Source organism: Grus americana, chromosome 1 (assembly GCF_028858705.1).
Source record: "Grus americana isolate bGruAme1 chromosome 1, bGruAme1.mat, whole genome shotgun sequence".
NCBI lineage: Eukaryota > Metazoa > Chordata > Aves > Gruiformes > Gruidae > Grus > Grus americana.
In genome coordinates, this window is record NC_072852.1 from 195,243,932 (window position 1) to 195,257,174 (window position 13,243).

The following is a 13,243-nucleotide window of genomic DNA, read 5'->3' on the forward strand; positions in this document are numbered from 1 at the left end:
GAATGACATTTTAAATATTTAGAGAGGCAAGAGACATTTGAATATATACCCTGGCTGGCATTAAGTGTGAATGTGTGACACTCCTAAAGCCCTTTGCCTCGTTCAGAGGCACCTGGCGTTACTGGCATGTAGCTGTGACAAACTGCGAAGGAAAAGGCATGCTTTGTGACAGCAAAGTAAAATGGCTATATAGCAGAAATTCTGTCATCTCTCCGAACGTATATGGCTTTTACTCATGTCCAAAATATAATCACTTTTCTGTTTCTTAACTCAATTCCCAATTTTGGTGCACATGAATGAGGTATTCTACTTCTGCCTGCTAAGCTTAAGGCTGCAGTAACTCCCAAGTAAGCTAACAGTTTTATTTATTCTGCTTCAGCCAGAAACAAGAAGTGTGAAGGGCAGAAAAAGAAGTGATGTGATATGATCTAGAAATGAGGGAACTAAATGAGGAGCATGTTTCTTTCCTCTTTTTAAAATAGCTAAACATTTAGTCTATTTTTGCAGAAGCTGGGCTACTGATTGAAGCAATATGGAAAAGCAACACCCAGGCATGGTTTTGGACGTTTTTATATGGACCTCCCACCCCCTTAACTATCCCTTCTTTAATTTTGCATACATACATGTAGGGGACGTTCTTCATATTTTGAAACATTATTCTGTTTATATTCTGAATCTCAATCATTTCCAGGTCTCTGTAAAATAATGTACATGTTATGATATAAATTATATGAAATAGGCCTTTCTGTAGTTATCAAATTTCGAATTGCACAAACGAGCCTTTTCTTAAATCATAGCTCTTAAAGAAATGATGTTATGCAAAAATCCTGACTATATTCAGTAGGAATGATCCTACAACCCCTTATCATATCGAGTTTTTTACTGGAAGATTGGTTCATGGGGATGTGCATTTAGTCTGAACTCCCTTTGTAGTTATTGCATTCGACAATTGATGCATATCCATTAAGAGAAGCACAAGAAGTGAGTTGCACAGGTTTTTGTCTCTTTTCCTTGGTGCTAAGCTCAGCTGCTCACAGCAGTGTGATTTAAAATATTATTATTATAAACCTTGGCCAGAGGGCCTTCCGTTTAACAAAGGAGTCACAGAACTGAAAGCACTAAGAAGCCCAGAACAGGCAGAAAGAACAGGCTATAAGAATCAGAAGAGAGGAAGAAATAAGACAAGAAGGCAAAATATACAATTCTCTCCTCTTTTCCTGGGGGAAGCGAGAATTCCCCTCCATTGCTCAAGGTAAGATTGACCTGCAAGCTTTTGATGAGAAATCCAAAGTACTGGGAGGTAGCTGTGGGCCAGCTGAGGAAAGACAAGGACACTGAAGAACTTCTGGCTTTGAGTTACCGGAATCAGCTGCTGTAGACAATACGGATGGACCTCCCTTTGGAAGGACAGACAAATGTACAGACTGATGGGAGGCTGAGGGAAGCTGCATATTTTGTCACATTTCTGGAATTTGCCCAAACCATAGGTTCAAGCTGCTGACATCAGACCTCCTCGCTGGAGCTAAGTTTCCTTTAGAGTCAGTGGAGAGAAGCATCTCCTCGGACACTGCTGGGCCAAATGGCTCTTGTCCTGCAAGGTTTCCTTTTGTCTGCTGACTGTAGAGGGAGCCTCACAGCGAAGAAATCTTTAGAAAAATAGACTAAAATATATCAGAAGATTTAACATTAGAAAATATTATTTTAAATAACCAGACCACATAAAACATGCAGGTTATATCCGCATTGGTAAAATGAAGAGGGCCAAGATGCAGGCATAAGCAGCTATACATACTGCCCTGTTGTTTTGTCCCTTGTGAGCTAGTTAGGCCAGATGCTTATATTTACTAGCATCAATGGAGCCGAGGGACCAACCTACTTGGACCAGTCATGACATGTGTGTGATGAGATAGAGGGATGATTACTGTGCACGTACGTTCCTCCCTCCCACCCCAAGAGTGACAGAGGAGCACAGAACTGAAGAAGGGTATCGCCAAGGGCAGATGTGGTGTGCTTGCAGCAGATGTAGACCGCCTTACATGAGGCAAGAGAGATGCAGAGCATTGAAAAATGTTCATATGGAGTGCCACGAGGCAACCTGCTTTGCCCATGTCCTGTGCCAAGAAGAAAGCAGTGGGTGTAGAAGTATGAGGCAAGCAACCAGGGAAAGTTTTGACTTCCATTCTGCTGTAATATAAACAAGAACAGGACAACAATGCGTATCTGCGACTATCCGAACAGATCCTGAGGAAATGCCAATAACAATTAAAATGAACCCTGAAAACAAAATATTGGAGAAATACAGGCCTTCCCCTGTCTGTGACATGGCATGATTCAATGGGACTTGCTGGCTGGGCAGGACATACATGCCATACAGCAGGGAAATGTGATATTAAATATCGGTAAAAGGAAAAGGCTTGTGTAATATTACATGCATGCAAGCAAAACCAGTACTGGCACTGAGAGCCTTAAAAGCATTCAACTTGATAAAAATCCTGATGGTGACAGAGCCATGAAAGAAGACTTTGTGTACTGAATATATTCAGCAAGCATTTCCTGCAGCGTCTGAAAGCAAAGCTTCATTCTGCAGCATCCCAATAGACCTTCAGTCTACAAATTCAGTGTCAGGAGTACATGTGCTGGAGGATTAGCAAACCCAGTAAGGCCAGAAACAGTGACAGGACTTCGTTGTTTTGCACATTTGGCTATAATGGAAAAAGAAAAGAAGCCACAGGAACTGGTTCTTTGATTATTAGCTGTGATCCAAAGAGGAGAAACTCCCGGTGTAATCAAAGCCAACTGTAGCCACCTGTCAGAGGCAAAAACACTAACAGAAACCTGCGATACGGAGTGAGTCCATTGCAGTGGGCACTCCGGGCAGGTACTGGCATATTTGGACTGCGGTGTATCATTTTCACCTCTCCTGTTGGGCAATAGCATTTCAAGGGATTTGACACATTATGTGCATGGGTGATATTTTAGGGAAAGGTGCCTGAAATGTTAGAAGAGTGAGAGGAACTGAAATCTGGTCAATGATACTCTAGTAACAAAAAAACCCCAAACCAAAACCTGCTCTATTCATACAATGCAGCTTGCATAACCTGAAACTGGTTCACAGCAATGGCAAGGCAGAGTACAGATGATATATTTTGATCATGTGTTAGAGAAGGGAAACATCACAATTGAACCAAAAAGAAACACAACAAAATTACCAAGTCAGGTGATTTGCTTAGATAAAAGGCACTTGGGTTGTCATATCCCTTTGAAATGACTGTGATGAAAGGAGAAAAATAACTTCTATCCATAAGAATCTGCATCCAAGGATTCCAAGCATGGTTTAGAAAGAACCCCTTAATCCAGTAAAATGGGAAAGGAAATCCTGAGTTTGAAAGCCCTGACAGAATTGATGCGTGATGGCTTCTGTATTTGTGATGAGTACCATAAGCAGAACTGTGGGGAACCTCTGACAGATGTGACAACACGTGCAGCATCTAGCCAGGCCTTATGACCAGCACAAGCAGTGTAATCGCTATGGCTGTGTCAATAAGACCATGAGAATCCTCTCGTGTGTTATAGGAAAAGATTAAATCCCAAGTTGTACACTCCAGACCTGTGGTCCAAGGGCAGACATGCCTTTGATACCTAATCTGGAATCAGGGTTTCCTGTATTTCCAAAGAACCTAGTAGGTGTTCCTGCCTCAGCTGTTCCCAGTTTACCGAAGAGACCTTGTGAAATTATCCTGCTTGTCATTGCGGTTAGAGAATCTGATGTATTGTCTGTTTTGCTTCTAGAAAAACACAGGGGAGATTCTTTTTGACAAGAATTTCAAATTTTGTTTGAGGATTTTTTTTGGCTCTTGTCTGGGCCCAAGCCAAGTGGCATTTTTTTCCCCCAAGATTTTAAACTTTATAAACTCTTTTTTGGATTATATGCTGTATATCCTATGAAATAAAACACCTGTCATCCTGTCAGCAAGAGTTCTGGAAAAATGAGTGATTACTGAGATCACTTTGTTCTGGTTAATTCTATCCCAGTTAGATTTCAGGGGGGGTGACATTATGTCTGTCTTACATTCTTTGTTCCTGTACTACATGTTCTGAGTTGGAAACGTAGATCAGACAATCATTTTGACAGGCAGGCAGGTGGTACCATTACACTGGCAGTACCATACGTGTCACGGTTAATGTGCTCTCAGATTGAAATAACTACAGTTTTCCTCGCTGGTCAAGGTTTGTACAGCAGCAAAGAATGTCTCCATCCGTATTTCAAAACAATGCACTGTCTTACAATTACTGTCTTGTCCCTGTGGTCGCTTATGGACTAGAATATTGATATTTGCCACATTTAATTCTGTGCATAGTAATGAAACAAAGGGCTGTAATGCACTTCAAAAGGAATCTTCAAAAGGAAGTTATTCTGGCACAGCTGCTGCATGATTGACTCAGTTATCTGTCAAAAAATGTTTGAGATGCCCTGGAGATGCCTGTTTGAGACACGCCTGTAGAGCTGGCTGATAAGACACAGGACCTACAAGAGACCCGTGGCTTTCTGGATTAGCGGGTGGTGGCCGGGTGGGATAGATACCCAAAGGCATCTCCAACAGCATCAGCCTCCTCTCTGCAGGCAATTTAATAAACCAGGGTGAACACAGTCACTGAGATCTGGAGAATGGCTCGTCTCAACCTAGACTAGCTTTTGGTTTGCTGAATGGCTCTCCGGACTAATGCTCCATCTGGTATTATTTGGCATGTCCTGTGGTATCTGAGACATCCATGCAGACAGGCAGACATGACACAGGACCCATGAGAGACCAAAGACTTTCTGGAGTGTGGGTGCTGTATGGTATCTGCACTAGGTATCTGATCTGTGGGCAACTAACCCGATCTCCTAAATTTTGCTCTTACTGTAACGATTTCAGACACATTGGTCGCCTTGGTTACCCTCAGACACTTAACATATAGGGATCTACAAAACGGAACTGAGTATTACCCTGTGTGTTGACTTACAGTATTCACTGTGTGGCACAGGAGAAAAATACTGAACAATGAGTTGCAGGAAAGCTGTTCAGGTTAATCATTCAGATTAATTCAGGATGTTTTCCTTTTGCTTAACAAAAAAATGGCGTGAATTTAAAAATAACATTTGGTTCTTCTTTTGGACAGCTTTTTAAGAAAAAGCCATATGGCACAGAATGACAATTTAAAAAAAGAAATTATAGTCTTGCTTTTCAACTCTGAATCCAATGAATTTATAAGATGTACTTTCAGACGAGGATGAATCTTTGCAAATTAAGGCAGAAATGAAAAAAAAAAACCCCTTCGGAATTTGAGCTTTGTGCAAAATACTTAATTAAACAAAATGTGGCATCAGCCCTGTGGAGTGAGTATTTTATGAGCCACCCCAAAGGAGAGTTTATAGAAGTTCTAAAATACTTGTTACCATACATTTATGTCCTTATCTGCTCAGGTGCCCTAGCTGTTGTGTAACTTGTTCTTATGTTGTGTGTTTTGATTGCTCCTAGGCTCATAATTTGTGAATAGCAGTAAAACTGAGCAAACTGTATGGCTGTCATTTGTGTATTTTGGCCTGCTACCTTAGAGGGTTGAGCACTCCTGTAGGAAAAGAAATTTGAAGTACATTCAGCATCTGATACAATGGCAATTAATACTTCACATGCCTTTTGTAATTGATGAATACCTCTCCTGGAAAGAAAGGATATGATTTAGTATACTATGTTAGTAAAATATTTCAGCTTTAACTTACAGTGACTGAAGCTGCTGAAGACTTTCAAAGCGATCCTCAGAGAGGCGAGAAAATGGATTGAAAGACAGATTGCTAAAAGAAAGGTAAACTGTTCCTTATTTTATTTCAGGAAAAAGACAAGCTAAATTATTACATTTTTAAATTCAGTTGGGAATTCCCATTTATGTCTTTCAGCTTTTGTAAATACTTCAAGTCTACAAAAATATAATGTTGTAAGTTTGTAATCATGTTGCTGGACACATCCCTTGGAGAAAGAGAACAAAAGCAATCAGGTTCATCCTTAGTATTTCACCCATCCCTTTCAATATGAACTTGAAGAACTCTAAGATTCATATTTTTGTAGGTGAGGAGGCATACTATCTTACTTAAAATTTTAATAGCAGCCAAATTATCTTTTATCATTACTTCAGTTCATCCAATACTTCCTTGCTCTGATTTTATCCATAAGTCACTTTGAAGCCAGTCGGTACAGGCACTGATGTTTGGCAATTGCTAAACATGGATCATTTTAGCTCTGATTCATCATAACTAATTCAGCTGAGGTTTCTAATTTGGAAACCTGGTTGCCTGAGGGTCTCTCTATAATTTATGAACTTAATCATTGCTGAGAGGTGAGATGAATCAAAGCCTAATTACATAGATGTGAAGCTTTCACATTTAATATAGGTGGAATATGGAAAAACAAAGAAAAAATATTTAAAAAAACCCACAGTAAATTCAACACTGAAGATTAGTATTAGTGAATGAGTTTTCACCATACCAGCAAATCCGCGTCTTTAACAAATAGCATCAGTTGCTACTCTCCTTGACAGCCAGTAGCAGCCTGTTTCAATCACTCATGTCACTCCAGTCACTGACAGTTCCCCTTGTCCTTCAAGCTTTCCCTTCTCTTTTCTGCTTCTACACTTTCTGGAGCTGTTTTACATTTCTACCTAAACACGTCTTGCCAGATAAAGAGGCAACCAAAACCCAGATGCAGTGTGACTACTTTATATGCAGATGAGCCTAATACACACGCACTTATCCCCAGGGGAAGTGGCAGTCTCAAATCTTAAAGTAGGTGCCTCAGTTCCCCAGACAGCTACTGGGAGAGACTGGTTCACCTCCAAAGCACAGAGATGCCGCCCTAGCTATCTTTCTGTAGATGGTACAGGGAATATAGGTACCCTCAGCATGTGAGCCGAAGCAACTGAAAAATGTAGTATTGGCTCTAGGTGAAGCTGGGCACTCGTAGTCCCAGAAGGGAGGGAGCCCAGCAGTCACCGGGGCAGAGGGAGACCTTGATTTTCAGCCCATACAGCCATCTCTGTTGTAAAGCCCCGAAAGCCTTGAAATGTTTCCCCCACGCCCTGTGATGCTGCCCTAGGCACTGCCTGCAGCTCCTTCTTGCTGGGTATCTTCTGTCCTTCTGCCTTTGATTCTGCATGGTCTTCTGCCTCACCTTGGGCAGGAAAGGTGCGGTACACCCACAGATTAGGGGAAGGTAATAGCTCGCACTCTATAATTTAAAAATAGATTTTAGAAAGCTCACAATTCCCCCAAATCTTTTAATGAGGAAAAGGTATTTGCAGGCAGTAAGTGAATTTGATTTCCATGAAGAAACCTGTAAAGTAAAATATAGATTAGAATAAGTACTTAATGATTCAATTTAATATGGAGTGCAAAATTCATGTTTCAGTATGACTACTTTGCTTTCTATTTTTCTAGTTGTGTTAGAAGTTACGTAGGACCCCGGTTAGTTTTTCCAAGCTGTAACAATATATGTTATTGTAGTCAGTGCAAAAGAAACCTACACAAGAATAAGTAGTTAGTTAAGTAAAATTTCCCTTAGTTTTAATTAAAACCAAGCAATTTACAAAGTAAAAGAGCAATATGGATTTTTATTTGATTAAAGGCTCTGGGATTTGCTATCCAGACAGAAATTTTACATGTGCAAATTTAGCTTATTTTGCTTTTGCTCTCAGTGCGATTGATAGAGTCCTACTGCAGGGAATTCCTGTCCCTCACTGGTAAGACACCACGTGTATAACACCAAGGAGCATTTTATATTGCTTAACCTGTAGAATTATTTCTTCATGGACATGATCCTCCTTCAGATTATTTTTTTCCTGTCCTCTCTATTATATGAGATATAGCTGAATATAAAAGTTAGAAATGTAGAGTTCTTACTGTATACCAATATATTTAATTTTAGCAGCAACAGAATTCTTTTCTCAGGTTCCCTGCAAGGGAAGAACCCAGTCTGAAGGAGGAATGGATTCACCAAGAAAAAAAAATCTGCAGGTTCAGATACAGACGTACTGTATTGTTTCTGCTGCGTGATCAAATCGCAAGTCCCAGGATTTAGGGGAGTTTAAAAAGCACCCTGGTGCTCATGATCTGCTCACAAGGCAGAAATAATACAGTATGCCTATTTCTTATTCTCTTTGTTGAAACCAGTGATCGTGACAATTGCCAAAATGTGCCATGTGACTGCGCATACAATAATTCAATTAATTGTAAAGAATACCTCCTTGACAAAAGCACAACTGTCCCAATGAGGCTTTATACATTGAGACAAATCCTGTGTTGAGGACTGAGTCACGCATATTCAAAAGGGTTTTGTTGCTTTATTTTCATATTTCTTTTACTTACAATACAGCGAGCGCATCACATTCCAGGAAGGTGGTATTAGTTAAGGCTTTAATATGATTGCCTTTAAAATCCCTGAATAACAATAAGGAAAGAGGTTTTATTCATGTGTTGTGTAATAGTTTTGCAGGAGGGAGTATAAGCTCTGGGTTAGTCTTCTTTTGTTTTTTTGACCTTCCTTTATTTATTTCTTACAAAATGAGCCCAGATTTATTACCTAGTTTTGAATATGAATGTGAATATCAATTAAAACAAATTATACCCTTTTTTTTTGGTTGTAATTTTTGTCTCTATTTATGGCCCAGCTCACCAGCCATTTCAGTGATAATAGGCTAACACATTGGCATGTCTTATGTGTAATCTGCATACCAGAATAAATAGAGACCACTAGGTGGAGGTTTTACATTTAATTGCAAAGTATATCTAAATTATACTTAGGATAAACACACATTCACAATAACTGATTTCATTTCCATTGGGAAACTAAAGTGAAAGAGCTTTGCTAAACTCATGAGAGTCATGAGAACCAGAAGCAGCTCTAAAGATTTATGTTGGCAGAGGACTGTGGTATTTCTTAGACAGTCATTTGAAACACTGTGAGGTTCAATTTTGGCAAGCTTATACTTTCTTTAGAATGTCACACCTTTAAAAGTGGCTTGGTCTAAGAATAAACAAATGATTAATTTTTATCTTCACAGAAAAAGATGTATTCATTTATCAAATGAAACTTTTGCATAATTTACTTACATGCAGTTAATAAGAGGCATTTGAGTACAGATCTTCTTGGGAAGAGTCTCAAGTGAATTGTTTATCATTGATCTTCATAAATTAAAACATGGTTAGAAAAAAAGATGTTTTATCATACTTCATAACACAATATGTAAGTGTAAGAAAGATGCAAATGCAAACTTTTGAGAGAAGAATCCAAGATTAGATTTAGATACATTGATTTGAAATTTAAAGTAAATTTAGATTTTTACCAAAACTACAAAAGAAAGCAAAACATAGTATGAATAGTTACTTTTGACATTAGCTTATGAATATATTTTATTTATAGGTGATGGATTCATTGAATGATGGAGAAATATGCTAAACTGAGCGACTGAGAAAAAATGTGTTTATTAAATAATTTACATTCTCAGTACTGTTACTGTAGGTTTTCCACACACGGTATGACCTTCCTCAAACTCTTTCCCATGGGAGCTGACAAGGGTGGAAAGGTATTTCAGCTCCTGCTCCACCCATCGCTTCGGCGCTCACCCTGTGGAGCCTGGTCCAAAGGCTGCTGGTGCCAGCTCTGATGCCAGCGGCTGCTGGCCGCGAGCTTGGCTGAGACAGCCCAGGCAAGGGGTCATTAAAGACACAACATTTTTCATCTTCTTTGCCCTGAGCCAAGGGACTAGTGGCAAAACATTTTCTGCTAGCAAAACTGAGTAGTTTATTTCCCTGGATACTATTAAAAACAGCTGCTGGGTTTTTTAAGAAATTAAGACCATGCTTTTCAAGTGCTTGTTTATTTGATGAGGGTGATGGAAAATGCTTGTAGGACTTCATGTCTCCTTCCCACTTACTGCAAGCTCTGCCTTATATGGAATTTTCTGTTATAGTCGTCACAGTGATATCTGCATGGGAAATTGTTCAAGTACCTAAATACTGTTTCAGTTTTCTAAAAGGAGATGCTAGGTGTCTGCTGGCTGTATCCAAGAATTTCCAGTTTAGATCGTGAGTTTCCTGTAGGCGTTCTGAGAAGAGAGATATGATTCTAAGCAGTTTTACAACTTCAGAAATGTGCTTTAGTTTTAACAGAAACATAATAAAGGCAGTCATAGCACCTACAGGAAATCCAAATCCAAATTTGGATCCAGACATGGTAAGCATGGGGAGTTGACAAGCGTGATTCCTTCATGAAGAAGGTGTTTGAAAGTCTTAAGGAAAGAAAAGAACTTGGAGGAAAAACAAAAAGATAGAAAGGAAAGCTACTTGGATAGTGAACAACACCAATAAGAAAATGTGCACAAGCAACACTTACTGAAAAAACAAATACTTTAGCCCAGTAAATAACTGCTGTGAAATTTTCACTACTGGGTTATCATCTAGAATTTGGGAACGCTTTACTACATCACCAATCCTTGTAAAGAAACAATGAAAAAATGGCTGAGTAAATCATAAGGGCTTTTCCTCTGCAAATCCAAAATAACGAGACCTAGTTGTTATCTCCAGAAATTGCAATATAACCTGTGTGATAAGGAGTTGCGAGCTGCAGCAGTCATTCCACATTTTTTGTTTCTTTTTAGATCAATGCCATAAACACACGCACTGCCAGTGGTGAATGGTACTTTTACAGGCAGGAAGAAAATGGCTACTCACAGCCGTTGCAATGTGTGTAGATCTCCGAGTACCCCAGTTTTCAAACTAGTGACACATTTATGACTGAGATACCTTTTGACAAAAACATGTAACACTGGAAACTACAAATACCACTATCCAAAACCTGATAGACTACATTTAAACAGAGGAAGCAGAAACCTTTCAGTTGATGAGAATATCTAGAAAGATAAAGAACTGTGACAAGCAATATTTGATTTTAAAATGCCAAGTGAAAATATTGTAATGTTTCTATCTCATAAAAGGCTGTCTGTTACTGGAAGGGCAGTAGCATTTGACTTAATCTTTTTTTAATGTTTTATAGTTGGAATGATGCTGGGTAAAACATTAAAAATGTCGTTTTATGAATAGTTTTGCACTGCACTGGGGTGGATCTGTTTTGCTGTGATGCAATGGACAATTTTTGCCTAGGTGTTATACATATGCTTTTTAGGCCAAGGTAGACATAGTAAAAATGCTTTGCATTTACATACAGTAATCTATCAAAATGTCAATACCTGTAGCTTGTTATTCAAAACTTGATGAGGAACCAGAAAGATTAGCCTGATTTTCAAAGGTGCTGAGCTTGTATCAGCTGTTGGAAGTGGTAGGAATATTCAGGCACCTCATAATGCTGTGAATACTGACATTTGAAAAATTTAGCCAATATGGTTTGTGAACATCAACTAATGAGGCAGTGTCAGGTACACATAGTAAATGAATTTTATAATGGGTTGATAATGATACAAAAAGAAGTCCTGCTATTTGTCTTTGCCTCAGTGTGCACTTAGAATCACAGCAGGAGTTAAAATTCAGGAAGTGCTCACATCTTTCTCAAGCTACTGGAATACGTGGAATAGTGGTTGGATGAGACTGTGAAGAGCTGAAGTTTAGATGCTGTTTTCTGTATTGTGGAAGGCTGGTTGTTCTGTGGTATCGAAGAGGAAATCAGTTATTTAAAAAGGCAAAATAGGGCAATAATGTACTCACAATTTCTGAAGTTTGCATAGTCCAAAGAATGCTTTCCTTGACATCGTCTGAATGCAAATATGTTGTAGAAATCTGGTACAGGTAAGGTAAGAAAGTTGGGGTAATCATGATTCATTAACTTCTTAGAATTGCAGATGTTTTATAATCCCATACTTACCCCCTTCTGCCATTTTAAGCACACTACTAAATTAATGCCTGGTGTAACACCACTGAAGTCATATTCAATATTTCCAAACTGAACAGAACTTTCTAATGACTTTGAGGCCATTCTGTGTGTGTCTGTCTCCAGGGTGTATCATGTCCCATTTCTTGATTATGCTTTTGGAATAGAAAATTATAGGGTGTAACGAAGAACATATAAAATACAAAGCACTGGAAGCTGGGGAGAAAAGCCAACACTGGTCCAGGCTACCGGTATATTATTTTGAATTTTATTGTGAACCATCCCTAGCCATCCTTCTTAGCACACTTATGCTAACATATATTGCACCTGCTGATGCGACTCAGCTGAAGATTAGTGGCATATATATTTTGTTTATATAAAATCGGTTCTAGCACTCTGCCCACTCTTCAAATGATACAGTCCTTTCACATGACTGTTGTTCTTGCAGGCTGCTAACTGCTTTTGCATGAAAGGTAGTTTGAGCAGTCATTAGGAACTGTCGAATAGAAGGCATACACCATCCAGTCAGAAGCAACAGCTAAATTCAAATGCTGTGTACGCAGCAGTTTTATGAGGATTAACCTGGTTGTGTGTGGGTGACCTAAAAGTAGTTGGTAACTGATGTTTAAATTAGGTCTTAACTGGTCAGTGTTGCAACTGTCAAAAATCAGACCTTACACCTGGGTGCGGCTGACACAGGGTCAGAGCCCAGAAGGGACTGTGGGCACATTCCATTACGTTACTTCGGGTGCGGTATGTTGTGCACATTACCTTGCCTGTGAAGCTTTGGGTTACCTCAGCTTCTTCGGCATCGGTCCTTATTGTTTAAATCCCAAGCTGAAACTTGAGTGCCCTCCCGGGATTAGCTGGGAGAGGACAGCCCTCGCTTTGCTCTGTTTGGAAGGTAAACATACTTGACTGCTTGAACAAGCTAGCTGAAGGCCAGCAAACTTCATTGCTCAGTTTTAGGACTGGCCTCTTTTAAATATTTCCCGTTGATGATTCAGATAGATCTCTCAGAATTTCTCATACTAACAAGTATTCAGCCACATATAAATTTCGGTAACCTGTAGGACCAGAGCTGCCAAAATGAAATAGGGAGCCATCAGTCATCATTAAGAACCAATAATCCTGAAATTCCTGCCTTGGTAAGTTCAGCAATATTTGGTGGGTGCTCATTACCCCAGTGCTGGCTGCACAATCAGTGATCTTTAGTGAGTGGCCTGGGGCTGACAGGATTCAAGCAATAGGAATGACAAACCCAAATAGCATTCAACTCACCTAATTGTAAACATCTGCAGCGCAAAACATCTCAGCTAACACCCCAAGCTCTC